Genomic DNA, 12,323 nt, shown 5'->3' with positions numbered 1-12,323 from the left:
AATAAACTACTTGCAATACTTAAGTACAAAAAATGTTGAATACTTTTGTACTTCCACTTAAGTATGGTGATTAAAGAGCACTTCTACTTCTACTCAAGTCACTTTTTGATAGAGCACTTGTACTTTTACTTAAGTATGGGTCTCCAGTACTTTATACATCTCTGCTCCAGAGTCAGCACCCTAGCATTTTAGAGAAATAAACTGCAGGATTAAAAGTATATCACTAAATATATCCATATTATTTATGGATCAATTTTTGCATTAATATTAATTGTTTTGTTGTTTTGTGAGTTCTTAATCAGTCCAGGACGTATATTTTATTAATAAGTACTGCATTTAATAAATTACTATTAAGTGTTGTTTTGTTTCAGAATTAGAATTTTTGCTTTTGGGATTTAAAAAAAAATAAATCAACCTACAATCATATTATAGAATCTTCAATCTGTTTGCTAAATTAATTTAATGTGTAAAACTCCAGAAGGACACAATGTATATATATATATATATATATATATATATATATATATATTTTTACAGCATATAGAGTTAAAGTCAGAATTATTAGCCCCCCTTTTTATTTTTTCCCCGTTTTATGTTTAACAGATTTTTTTCAATACATTTCTAATCCTACTAGTTTTAATAACCTATCTCTAATAGCTGATTTATTTTATCTTTGCCACGGTGACAGTAAATAATATTTTACTACATATTTTTCAAGACACTTATATACAGCTTAAAGTGACATTTAAAGGCTTAACTAGGTTAATTAGGTTAACAAGGCAGGTTAGGGTAATTAGGCAAGTTATTGTATAACGATTGTTTGTTCTGTAGACTATCGAAAAATAAAATGTCTAAAGGGACTAATAATTTTGTCCTTAAAATGGTGTTTAAAATAATTAAAAACTGCTTTTATTCTAGCCAAAATAAAACAAATAAGACTTTTTCCAGAAGAAAAAATATTATCAGATATACTATCCAATACTATATAATATATCCTTGCTCTGTTAAACATAATTTGGGAAATCTTTAAAAAAGAGGAAAATATTTGAAGGGGGGCTAATAATTCTGACCTTAACTGTATATTTATGTTGTTGGTGCAAATTTTCACTTCAAAGAAAAAAAATCACAGTTTTATTAAAGTTTAAATTGTTTTTGTGTGAAGGTCATGTGATCAACAGGAAACTTGCAGCATCTCATTTCTCAAATGCATTTGTGTTCTCGCAGTTCCAGTTTGCTCTTCCAAGGTAACCTGCAAGACCGACCAGTCACCACAAGAACACAAATCCATGAACAGACACAGCCACCATGGCCTTTGCTTCATTGCCTGCCCCATTATTTGCCTGATTTATTTTGGAAATTGGATCACGAAAATGGGACACACAGTGGCGCAGTAGGTATTGCTGTCGACTCACAGCAAGAAGGTTGCTGGTTCGAGCCTTGGCTATGTAAGTTGGCGTTTCTGTGTGGAATTTGCATTTTCTCCCTCCGGGTGCTTCGGTTTTCCCCACAGACCAAAGACATGTGGTACAGTTGAATTGGGTTGGCTAAACTGTCCATAATGAATGAATGTGAATGAGTGTGTATGGATGTTTCCCAGAGATGGGTTGCAGCTGGAAGGGTTTATGCTGGATAAGTTGGCGGTTCATTCAGCTGTGGCGACCCCAGATTAATAAAGGGACTAAGACGAAAGAAAATGAATGAATGGACCGCGAAAATTAAATAAAATAACGTTATTCTTCAGGCGTAGAAAAACTGAGAAGAAAAATGACAAAAGATAAGCACAAAATCATTTTAGCATCGCTTTTAAGTGCTAATGATGATGGCAATCTAATAGCACATTTACCGAAAATAGGCAAATACAGATTAATACACGTTGTCTACTTATATAAAATATCTTATTTTTTCCTGAATTTACAGACCTGTTTTTTGGTCTAAAATGCATTTTACTGAAATGCAATAGTACTTAAATGTCTTTCGCTGACATATTTTGTACATTGGTAATATATATTTTTTCCTGAGACATGTTTATAAAAGGGTGGTGCAGTAGGTAGTGCTGTCGCCTCACAGCAAGAAGGTTGCTGGTTCGAGTCTCGGCTGGGTCAGTATGGCGTTTCTGTGTGGAGTTTGCATGTTCTCCCTGTGTCTCCGGGTGCTCCGCTTTCTCCCACAGTCCAAAGACATGCGGTACAGTTGAATTGGGTAGGCTAAATTGTCCGGGAGATGGGTTGCAGCTGGAAGGGCATCAGCTGTGTAAAACATATGCTGGATAATTTGGCGGTTCATTCCGCTGTGGCGACCCCAGATTAATAAAGGGACTAAGCTGAAAAGAAAATGAATGAATGAATGTTTATAAAAGTTATGTCTTAATTGAATTAAGAAACAGGGAAAGAGACTGAAGGGTAGATACTCTATTTATTTTTAGTGATTTAGGAATCGTCTGATTGGTGAGTCATTTATTAGCTAATGAGGACCAGCTGCTATCAATCATAAGCATGTGCTCGTCTCGAAATTAGTTTATAAATAAACTTCACTTAATTATTGTTTAGTGTCATTTTTGCTTTTTGGATTTATAAAAAATAAAATAAAATAAAAATTTTATTTACAATCTTATTATAGAATCTTTTATCTGTTTGCTAAATTAGTAGAATGTGTTTTAAACACTCCAGAAATTCTTCGATTTTCAAGCTGCTAGCTGACACAAACAGAGCTGTTTAAAAATGTATAAACCATTCAGACAGTTAAGTAGAAGAAATCAGGCTTTAATTCCTGTTAATTGATTGTCTTTAATAAGCAATAAAATCAATAAAATATTGTCGGCTGAATTGCAAGGGCAATATTACCCTATTTAGAGCAGGGATCACCAAACTTGTTCCTGGAGGTCCGGTGTCCTGCATATTTTAGCTCCAACTCTAATCAAACACACCTGAACAAGACAAGGTCTTACTTGGTATTCTTGAAACACCCAGACAGGTAAGTTGAGGCAAGTTGGAGCTAAACCCTGCAGGGCACCGGACCTCCAGGAATGAGATTGGTGATCCCTGATTTAGAGCAAGGTAGGGCCCCAAAATTATTCAGCTTATAGTCCCCAAATGTACAGGGCCGGCCCTGCATCCCACATAGCAAACAGACTTGGCCCAAATGTGGCCTAATTATCCCACATAGCAAATGGACTTGGCCCAAATGTGGCCTCATTAGGGCACTGCTGCCGTGTTGCCGGCACTGGCATGCATAATGTCAGTTGAATGTGGGCCATGCATGACAATGATGGCACTGCATGCACAACGGCAAACTACATTTGGGCCAGTTGTGGATGGGAGGTGTGTAGCCCAGTGTTTAGGTAACATTACACTGTAAAAATTCATTTTGTGGCCTTGTAGATTTCATTAATATTAATATGTACACTTTATTTAATTAAATTAATTTCCTGATTTTAGGGCATTTTTTTGCTTTGAAATTAATTTAAAAATGTCTGTAATAAAATCTAATCAATTTTATTATAAGAATTTACCTGTTATTTTTTAATAGTTTCAGAAGAGAAAATATTAATTAAATGCAACGTGATATTATTATAAGAATTTAGCTGTTATTTTTGAATAATTTCAGAAAGAGAAAATAATTAAATCCAACGTGATTAAAATGAGCATTTTCAGATTAGCCAGAGTCACACAAGTCGCCGAGTACCAGCTGCCCTCGCCGGGGACACGAGTGATGAGCGCCCGTCATGACCTGGAGGTGGACATTTTCAAAGGATGTTACTCCCCTCGAGATGAAACAAAGGCTCAAGTCGTTCTTTATTTTAACTGACATTTATTCGGACACGAGTCTGTAGTATGTCTTGTACATTCTAGCCTTGCACTCCTTTATGTCCCAATATTGCCGTCAGAACTACGAAAAGAAATACATAAACTTCAATTAACCCTTTAAAGGTGATGTTGCACGTAATAAACAACATACATACAAACAAAAAATAAAGTGCACATTCAACATGTAACGAAATACACTTAATTGGCTAATTATACATTACATACGGACACATAATCATACGGAACCCCGGAAGGGACGTAGTGGGTGAGAAAAAAATGGGTGCGTGAAAAAAAAATAATGGGTGAAAAAAAAAATGGGTGGGAGGAAAATATATATTTCTAAGTTTTTTGCGTTCTCTCGCAAAGTTTTGCGTTCCCTCGCAAAGATGTTTTGCGTTATCTCGCAAACATGTTTTGCGTTCCCTCGCAAAGATGTTTTGCGTTCTCTCGCAAAGATGTTTTGCGTTCCCTCGCAAAGATGTTTTGCGTTATCTCGCAAAGATGTTTTGCGTTCTCTCGCAAAACTGTTTCTCCACAAACACTTCCTGTTCACTGCACTCACGTAAACCCTCCCGTTTTTGCCTAAATTCACCCGTATTTTACCATTCTATCCCACTTTCTTTACATTACTGTGCGTATGCTACCTATGAACCAGTGAATGCATGTATCAGCGCTGACTGACAGACGCGCTTCGTACAATAAACTGATCCCAGATCAGCGTCTGTACACGCCATTTACAGTGGAGCGGGTGTATGTTTAAACAGACAAATACACTGAATAATATGAAACATCTCCGTCCTGCATGTTTTATTTTAAACAGCTTATTTTCTCTTAAATGAGCACAAACAGTTTCTAAAGTAATGGAATGCTTTCATTATAGATCTGTGCATTCTTACAGAGACACCTCTGTTATCAAACTAAACAAAACATGAGATTCATTTGCTGCGCACTTGTTTGATAACAGAAGTGTCCCTTTAAATGGCGCGTACAGACGCTGATCTGGGATCAGTTTATTGTATAGAGCGCGTCTGTCAGTCAGCGCTTAAACATGCATTCACTGGTTCAGAGGTTGCAAAGTGAAAGGCGACAATCAGCGCACAGTAATGTAAAGAAAGTGGGGTAGAATGGTAAAATATGGGAGAATTTCAGCAAAAACGGGAGGGTTTACGTGAGTGCAGTGAACAGGAAGTGTTTGTGGAGAAACAGTTTTGCGAGAGAACGCAAAACATCTTTGCGAGATAACGCAAAACATCTTTGCGAGGGAACGCAAAACATCTTTGCGAGGGAACGCAAAACTTTGCGAGAGAACGCAAAAAACTTAGAAATATATATTTTCCTCCCACCCATTTTTTTTCTTTCACCCATTATTTTTTTTTACCCACCCATTTTTTTTCTCCTCCACTACGTCCCTTCCGGGGTTCCGTATAATCATACACGTTCACATACGTTAACACCATACAACACATACCTCATTGGCCTCTCTAACTCAAGAGGAATAAACTTGAAGGGTTGCAGTTTCTCTTTAACAAACTTCTTTGCACTTCTTAAACCTTAAACGTGTTTTAGCACAGCACCTTGTGGCTGAACTACTTGTAGTGGATCGGAAGAATATCTTCATTGCAACAATGAAATAATTCCCAAGCTAAACATAACAAGAAAAGGTTCCCCCCTCCCCCTTATAGTTTTAGTTAAATAACTTTAAATGAATTAACATGCATTAACAACAAATATACATTACTTATTTATTCTAATGATTAATTTGAACATTTTAACTATTTATTGACTTTTTAATGTAAAGTTTATGTTTATAGAGTGTAATATATAAGCATTGCTTCTGACGGCAGCTACAAAGGACATTTATAAATACGCACAATCTTTAGAAATAAACAGCGGATTTGAGTTTAATCAACTACATTCTCGCGTGAACAACAGTTAAAACTTTATTTAATGGTACATTTAGAGCAGTATTGATTATTGTATTGGATCTGTGTGAGATTGAATAGGATTGAACCGTCTTTGGATTGAACTGTTTGTTGGGAAATCTTTTTATCGCACGTGTTCAAAAGCTTATAGTCATCAACATGTAATTAGTGTATAGTGTAAATGCGTGTGGCTGAGTTATAGCGAAATGCTAATCAATCGTGTTGGTAATTACACAAAAATGCAATCGGTTTCGGGTGGGATCCGACTCTTACAAATCACTTAAGTGAGCCGATTCCTAGAACCGAACCGAGTCACTCGACTCAAACAACGCCGACTCGCTTCAACGCGGAGATGTCGTGGTCTCATCCAAACGGATTTATCGGTAAGTGTTGAAATGTCCAACTTTGTTAATTAAATAATTGTTATATATTTCTGTATAGCATGTAATTCACCAAGTAACTTTAGCTTCTTTTGTCTATTTATAAACAAAGTTACCAAATCACTTTATTGTCACATCAGCAGCAGCACGCAGGGGCGTAGCACCGAATTCTTGGCCCTGTACCCTCTCAATGTCAGTGGGCCCCCTACACATTTTTTTTAAATTACTTGAATATAAACATGCACAAATAGTGTTTTAATCTATTATCAAATTAGATTATAATAATGACTGGTTCTTTCATTCACCTCCAAATTGATGCATTTGGCCTACTTGTGCTTAAATACCTTTAAACCGTAGGCTACATCGGGTTTGTGTACTGACATTTTGATCCATGATACTGATGCAAGTTCTGATTTAAAAACATTTATTTTTGAACAGGAGAACACGAGACAACTGTACCCTCAGAAACGTTAGCTGGCCTGGCCCATAATTTACTTACAGCCACAAGCAGCGTGGTTGACAAACTAAGCTAAAGATTTAACATTAGCATACATACATTACAGGGCTCGAAATTAACCTTTTTACTTGGCAGGACTGGTGCTCCCAACTTCAAAAAGTTAGGAGCATCCCAAAAAATTTCGGAGCACCCATTTTCTTTTTGGTTATGCGCCGATCTTGATTCTTAATGGCCGATTTTGATTAGCACACGTACATCTCGGAGATGTCTATTTGACATCTGCATTCACATCTGCAAGACATCTACAAGACGTTTCCTATCAGATGTGAAATAGACTTCTATTAGACATCTTTAAGATGTTTGCGATTCAGAATGTGTGTAAAACTGACATCATACAGACGTCTGCCAGACGTTTGTATACAGCAGGTGCTTTCCAGATCAAGAGATCTTTAACAGACATCTTGCAGACGTATACAGACACAAAATATCTAATACAATAGCATTTCAACCTTTATACCATTAAAAGGGATAAATCAAGTATATAATTTCTTATATTAGTATTACTTAATTGTTTAGATTTTTAAAAGGCACATTAACTTCTTTCACATTTACTATGGACTAAACCATTTTGAAATATATAATGACATTGACATCAATTGGAGGGGCCAATTAATTCAAGGTAGGCTACAAAAAAATAATAATAATAAAAAATTGGTGGAATTTCAAAGGGCCCTCTCCCTAGACGGGGCCCTGGGTAGTCAGGTCCACTTTTCCCCCCACTACCATGCCCATGCCCCCATGTTTCCCTGAGGGTCCTCGGGGGTTGTTTGTTCCCTGCCTAGGGCTCAAAGGCCACCTCGCCCCAGGGAGTGCACAAGAAGACCGGGCTCCAGGCCGTGCCAGTATTCACTGAATGTTGCTCTGCGGCACATTTCGAGCAACAAACACGTAATGTTCCTCGCGATATTGCATTTATGTACGCAAACCGCAAGAAACTACAGCACAGACGGGCCCGAGTGAAGCTTCACGAAGCGGATTTCGTGAGATTGGCGTGGCTCCACTCATACCGTCGGTATTGAATTCACCTTGGTCAAGTACAAACAGCAACACTGAGCGAACTGACAACGCTGATAGAGAGCACACGAGCTTTATAGGAATCCAGATGCAAATTTTTACAAGGCACGTCACTGCTGTCTCGTTGTCATGGCGAGCGCTGACAAGGGCTCACCTGATTGGAGCACACAGACTCGGGAATCTGTGTCACGGCGAATTGCCGTCTGCCGTACACAAAAATATATTAAATATATATATATTTTTTTATTACATTTTTGGTGCAGTGTAATATTCTGGGATGCAGTAGAATATGGAGACAGATGAATATAATTGGGTATATGCCGAGCTAGTGTTGTTCCCATATACTTATAAACTTTCGGTGACTTCACCGTTGTAAACAACGAATTGCATTATGGGACATAGCCGCCATTTATGTTGTATCCGAGTTAACGTGAGCTGTTATGTGGCTTTAGCGTCTTTCGCAGAGTAAATACAGTGTTACATTCTTGTTGTGTTAAGGGCTGTAGTAGTAAATCACACGATCGAAAAGGTAATAAATGATCACGACAACAGATATTTTAAATTTCCCGCTCGGAAGAAAGTGTATTGACAGACTGTAGCAGTAACAGACGCATCGGGTGTTCTGGCCAGCTGCATTGAGATGCAAAATATATCTTCATTTCTCCAATTATGCTCTCAACATTTTCACAAAGGTAAGTACGAAAAAATATTTAAGTAACTCTACAACTGTCATTGCTTGAGCTTCAAATAATTTTATTAATTTAATGTAACACTTTAGTTTTGGGGGTAGAACTACATTTAAATCTTCATGAATCAACTTAGTGCTTATGGATTTAAGATTGTAAAGTATTTGATTGGAAAAATATTGTAAAATTCTTTTTTACAACTTAGATTTGCTGATGTACTCACTCCCTGACAAAAAGTACATTTTCTACTGTCCTTTTTCTGAAAACCAATATAGTTTTATTGTTGAAATCATTCCCTTAAATGTTTTAAATCTCCAGACTGTAACTTCATGAAACTGCAGTTAAAAAACCAAGTTCTTTTCCACTGTAGAAAAAATATAAATGTATTGGTTGACAAAGTTAATGCTTAAAAGTTCAAAATTCAATTCAGGTTTCTTATGCTCAAATATGTCATATTTTTCATAAGCATGTAGCATTATAGTACATTTATTTTTTACTTATTCCTTCTATGTGTTATATTTTTGCTGTATATACATTTCTAACTTTTTCATTGCCAGCCAAGCTGCATATGACAAAGACTGAGCAGCATCTCTATATCTGGGCCACACAGAAACTACACAGACAGACACTGCACACTCTGCAAGACAAACACTTCATATCGGATATAACTCAGCCAGTGGAGATCGCTTATTTTTAAAGAAAACAGACATTAAAAACGTGCAGATTTTTTCCTTTGGCATACAGTTAGCCGGAAGCACTTAACCCAGGTTACTGGCAAATTAAAAGTCCTATTAGCATGCTTCAGCATATACCCTAAAATTCCAGAATGTCTTTCGAAAAAGACTACGGGTTTATCATGGCCTCCTAACCCTTCCCATATCATAATTGGCTTCATTACTCTGTCTTCTCTCTCTGTGGTGTGCGGTCTGGTGGAAAATGGCTGCTGTTGCTTCATCCAGGTGGATGCTACACTGGTAGTAGATGAGGAGATTGCTACCCAATAAATACCAAACTAGCTAAATTTAATAACACTATTTCCCCTAAATGCTTATTTTGTACTCAATATGATAAAATCTTAAACCATTTTGTTTTAGGAGTGTACTTACTGTAAAGTGTTTTGGGTTGACTTTTCCAATTTCATAAAAAAATTCTTATTTCCAAACTTCTGTATTTCCCCAAAAATTGTATTCTTTGGTTACTCTCTGAGTGTAGATCCTTCTCATTTTACATTTATTATTGATTTATTGCTTTTTTTAAACAAAATTTTACATCCATAAATGTAAATTTTCATAGAAACACTCTTACTTTTTTATTTTCAGAAAGGACTCTTTAAAAGACTCTAACAATTACACTGCATTTAAAACACTTAGTGTAAATCATTTAAACTTGTTTAATTTGCTGAAATTCTATTTATGTAACCCTCTTTGTCTCTTTGTTCATATTTCTTGCATTAAAAGAAAAAGTAGATGAGAAGATTTCCCCTATGTGTAAAGCGCTTTGAGTGCCAAGAAAAGCGCTATAGAAATGTAATGAATTATTATTGTTATTATAAAGCACTGTTCTACCATCATGATATAGCCAGACTAAAATGAAGATCACATTATTTTGATTAGTTTATACTACAGCAAACACTCCACTCACTGACAAACAGTCCCTTTCATAAAGATTTATTCCACTGGTCTGTCATAATCAGGCAAATATACATTAACATACAGAATATCAGCCTCTTGTGATGCGCCACACGTAAATAACGCAATAGCACAAGACACACGTTTGCTTTTTTTCTCTACTTAAAAGAACGATAATAATACATCATAACAAGAGCAACAACAATAATTCATATCATAAAGATAAACCAAGTTGTCTTTTCTAAAATTCAATATATAGCAACTCTTTTAAGGTGCACCACATAATCGCCAGGGGCCTCATGTACGAAGACTTGCGTGGAAATCTTACTAAAACATTGCGTACGCACAAAGCTGTAAATGTGCGTACGCAGAAAAAAATTCAGATGTATGAAACACTGCGTACGCTGAATCTCACGCATATTCTTTTGTACATCTGAATGAACGTGAAACTGAGCGCAACATGCACGAGCACAAAACCCCTCCCTGCCTCCTCCCCCGTATGAATATGCTAATGACTATGCTAATGGAAAACCCAACGAAAAAGCAATGGCAAAATCAAGCAAAAAGAGAAACTTTGAACAGAATGTGAAATGGAGGTGCTGCTTTCGGAGGCAGACCGGAGACCGGTGTTTTGCAGACCGATGTTTTGCAAGTTTGTTCTCCGGAATTAACAACAAAAGAAAAAAAATAGAGTGGGAGAGTTTAGCTGATGCGGTTAACACAGTTGGGTCTGAACATCGCACTGAATGCATTATAAATAGAAATAGTGTGGTTTATATCTGTAAAATGTTGCAGAACCCTTAGCAGTCTTAGTGGCGCACCTCGTAAGATGCACGTGATCATGTATTGACACGTTCGAGCATAAACTCGGCTCAAATCTAGCGTCTGATGAACTCTTTCTTCTTTATTTCCCGCTACATATCAGATTTTGCCCACTATTTATCACGAGAAAGACAAGTAGCAATCATCAATAAGTTCATATCAATAAGCATCATATTTTATTTGCACATTTATTGAATGGAAATGTTTCTGATTCACGCATGCAAATTCATCTTCAGATAGTGTCTTTATAGCAATGTGCGTGCAGTAGATAGCTCAGATTACATTGGGAAAACAGGCGACCACTGCAAATTGTGCTTTAATGTTTAGCTGGTCAAATGTATGGTATGGAAACCTTATTTACCTGCTAGATGAACCCGTCTCATACAGCTGCCATTGCAAGGCTCAGACACTTTGTAGAGAGGAATTTAACACAACTGCCTCTAGGAGTCGCCAATGGAAATAAAACAGACACGCACAAAAATGTGCGTACGCCAGCCAGAAAGCTGCCGTGAACCTGCGCACATTCCCACGTTCAGTTCATTGTTAGTAAATCCAAACGTGAGCGATTCTGAGCGTGAAATCTGGCGTACGCAAAGTTTTTGTGCGTACGCAGCATTGATACATGAGGCCCCAGGTGACTTGTTAAAGAAACTCAACAAATGCTGCACCATGACACACACACTGAAATAGACGGAGACTTTTTGCAAACGTTGTATATAAGTGTCTCTTTAAGGTCGTCTTCTGGCACTTTCTCCAGAGCGCATCCGGCTCGGCAGTGTTTCTAAAGTTAAAGCAGTCTGTTTTTGTTGGTTTGGCACACGTCAGGGTGGAAGCAGTGGTAGAGCAAGGCTTCTCTTCTTCTCATTATGTCCAGAAGACTCTGATATCTCATCTCTCACAGCACCTCTGCAGGAAAACAGCAGAAACACACATGGGAAGATGATTTATTGTAATGTAATGTAATGTGTATTTATAAAGCGCATTTATTGTGTATGGCCATACACCCAAAGCACTTTACAATCATGAGGGGGGTCTCTCCACACCACCACCAGTGTGCAGCATCCACTTGGATGATGCGACGGCTGCCACAGGACAACGGCGCCAGTGCGCTTACCACACACCAGCTATTGGTGGAGTGGAGAGACAGTGATCAAGCCAAAGGCGATGATTGGGAGGCCATGATCGTAAGGGCCAATAGAGGGACTTTGGCCAGGACACCGGGGTTACACCCCTGCTCTTTCACGAGAAGTGCCATGGGATTTTTAATGACCACAGAGAGTCAGGACCTCGGTTTAACATCTCATCCGAAAGACGGCGCCCACTGACAGTCTAGCATCCCTTTCACTTTTACTGGGGCATTAGGACTCACACAGACCACAGGTTGAGCAGGCCCTGCTGGCCTCACTAACACCACTTCCAACAGCAACCTAGTGTTCCCTAGTGGTCTCCCTTCCAGGTACTGACCAGGCTCAGCCCTGCTTAGCTTCAGTGAGTAACCGGTCTTGGGGTGCAGGGTGACATGGCTGTGGCTGTATTGAACTATTAAAAGCT

The 12,323-nt window shown here is 37.8% G+C and overlaps 2 long non-coding RNA genes across 2 annotated transcripts; one reads left to right on the top strand and one right to left on the bottom strand.

Annotated features, from left to right (window-relative positions):
* Window positions 1-1,904: 1,904 nt before the first annotated feature.
* Window positions 1,905-6,176, top strand: LOC141380482 (uncharacterized). Its single transcript, XR_015523482.1, has 3 exons — window positions 1,905-2,878; window positions 3,058-3,751; window positions 5,648-6,176. It is a non-coding gene; the product is annotated as an uncharacterized LOC141380482 (long non-coding RNA).
* On the bottom strand, window positions 3,788-5,430 carry LOC101883010 (uncharacterized). Its single transcript, XR_015523459.1, has 2 exons — window positions 5,272-5,430; window positions 3,788-3,885 (listed from the first exon to the last, which is right to left on the bottom strand). It is a non-coding gene; the product is annotated as an uncharacterized LOC101883010 (long non-coding RNA).
* Window positions 6,177-12,323: the final 6,147 nt, after the last annotated feature.

Source organism: Danio rerio, chromosome 23, assembly GCF_052040795.2.
Source record: "Danio rerio strain M-AB ecotype USA chromosome 23, GRCz13ab, whole genome shotgun sequence".
Lineage (NCBI taxonomy): Eukaryota > Metazoa > Chordata > Actinopteri > Cypriniformes > Danionidae > Danio > Danio rerio.
Note: the sequence above shows the minus strand (reverse complement) of the source record. Positions and strands in the feature narration are given on the sequence as shown.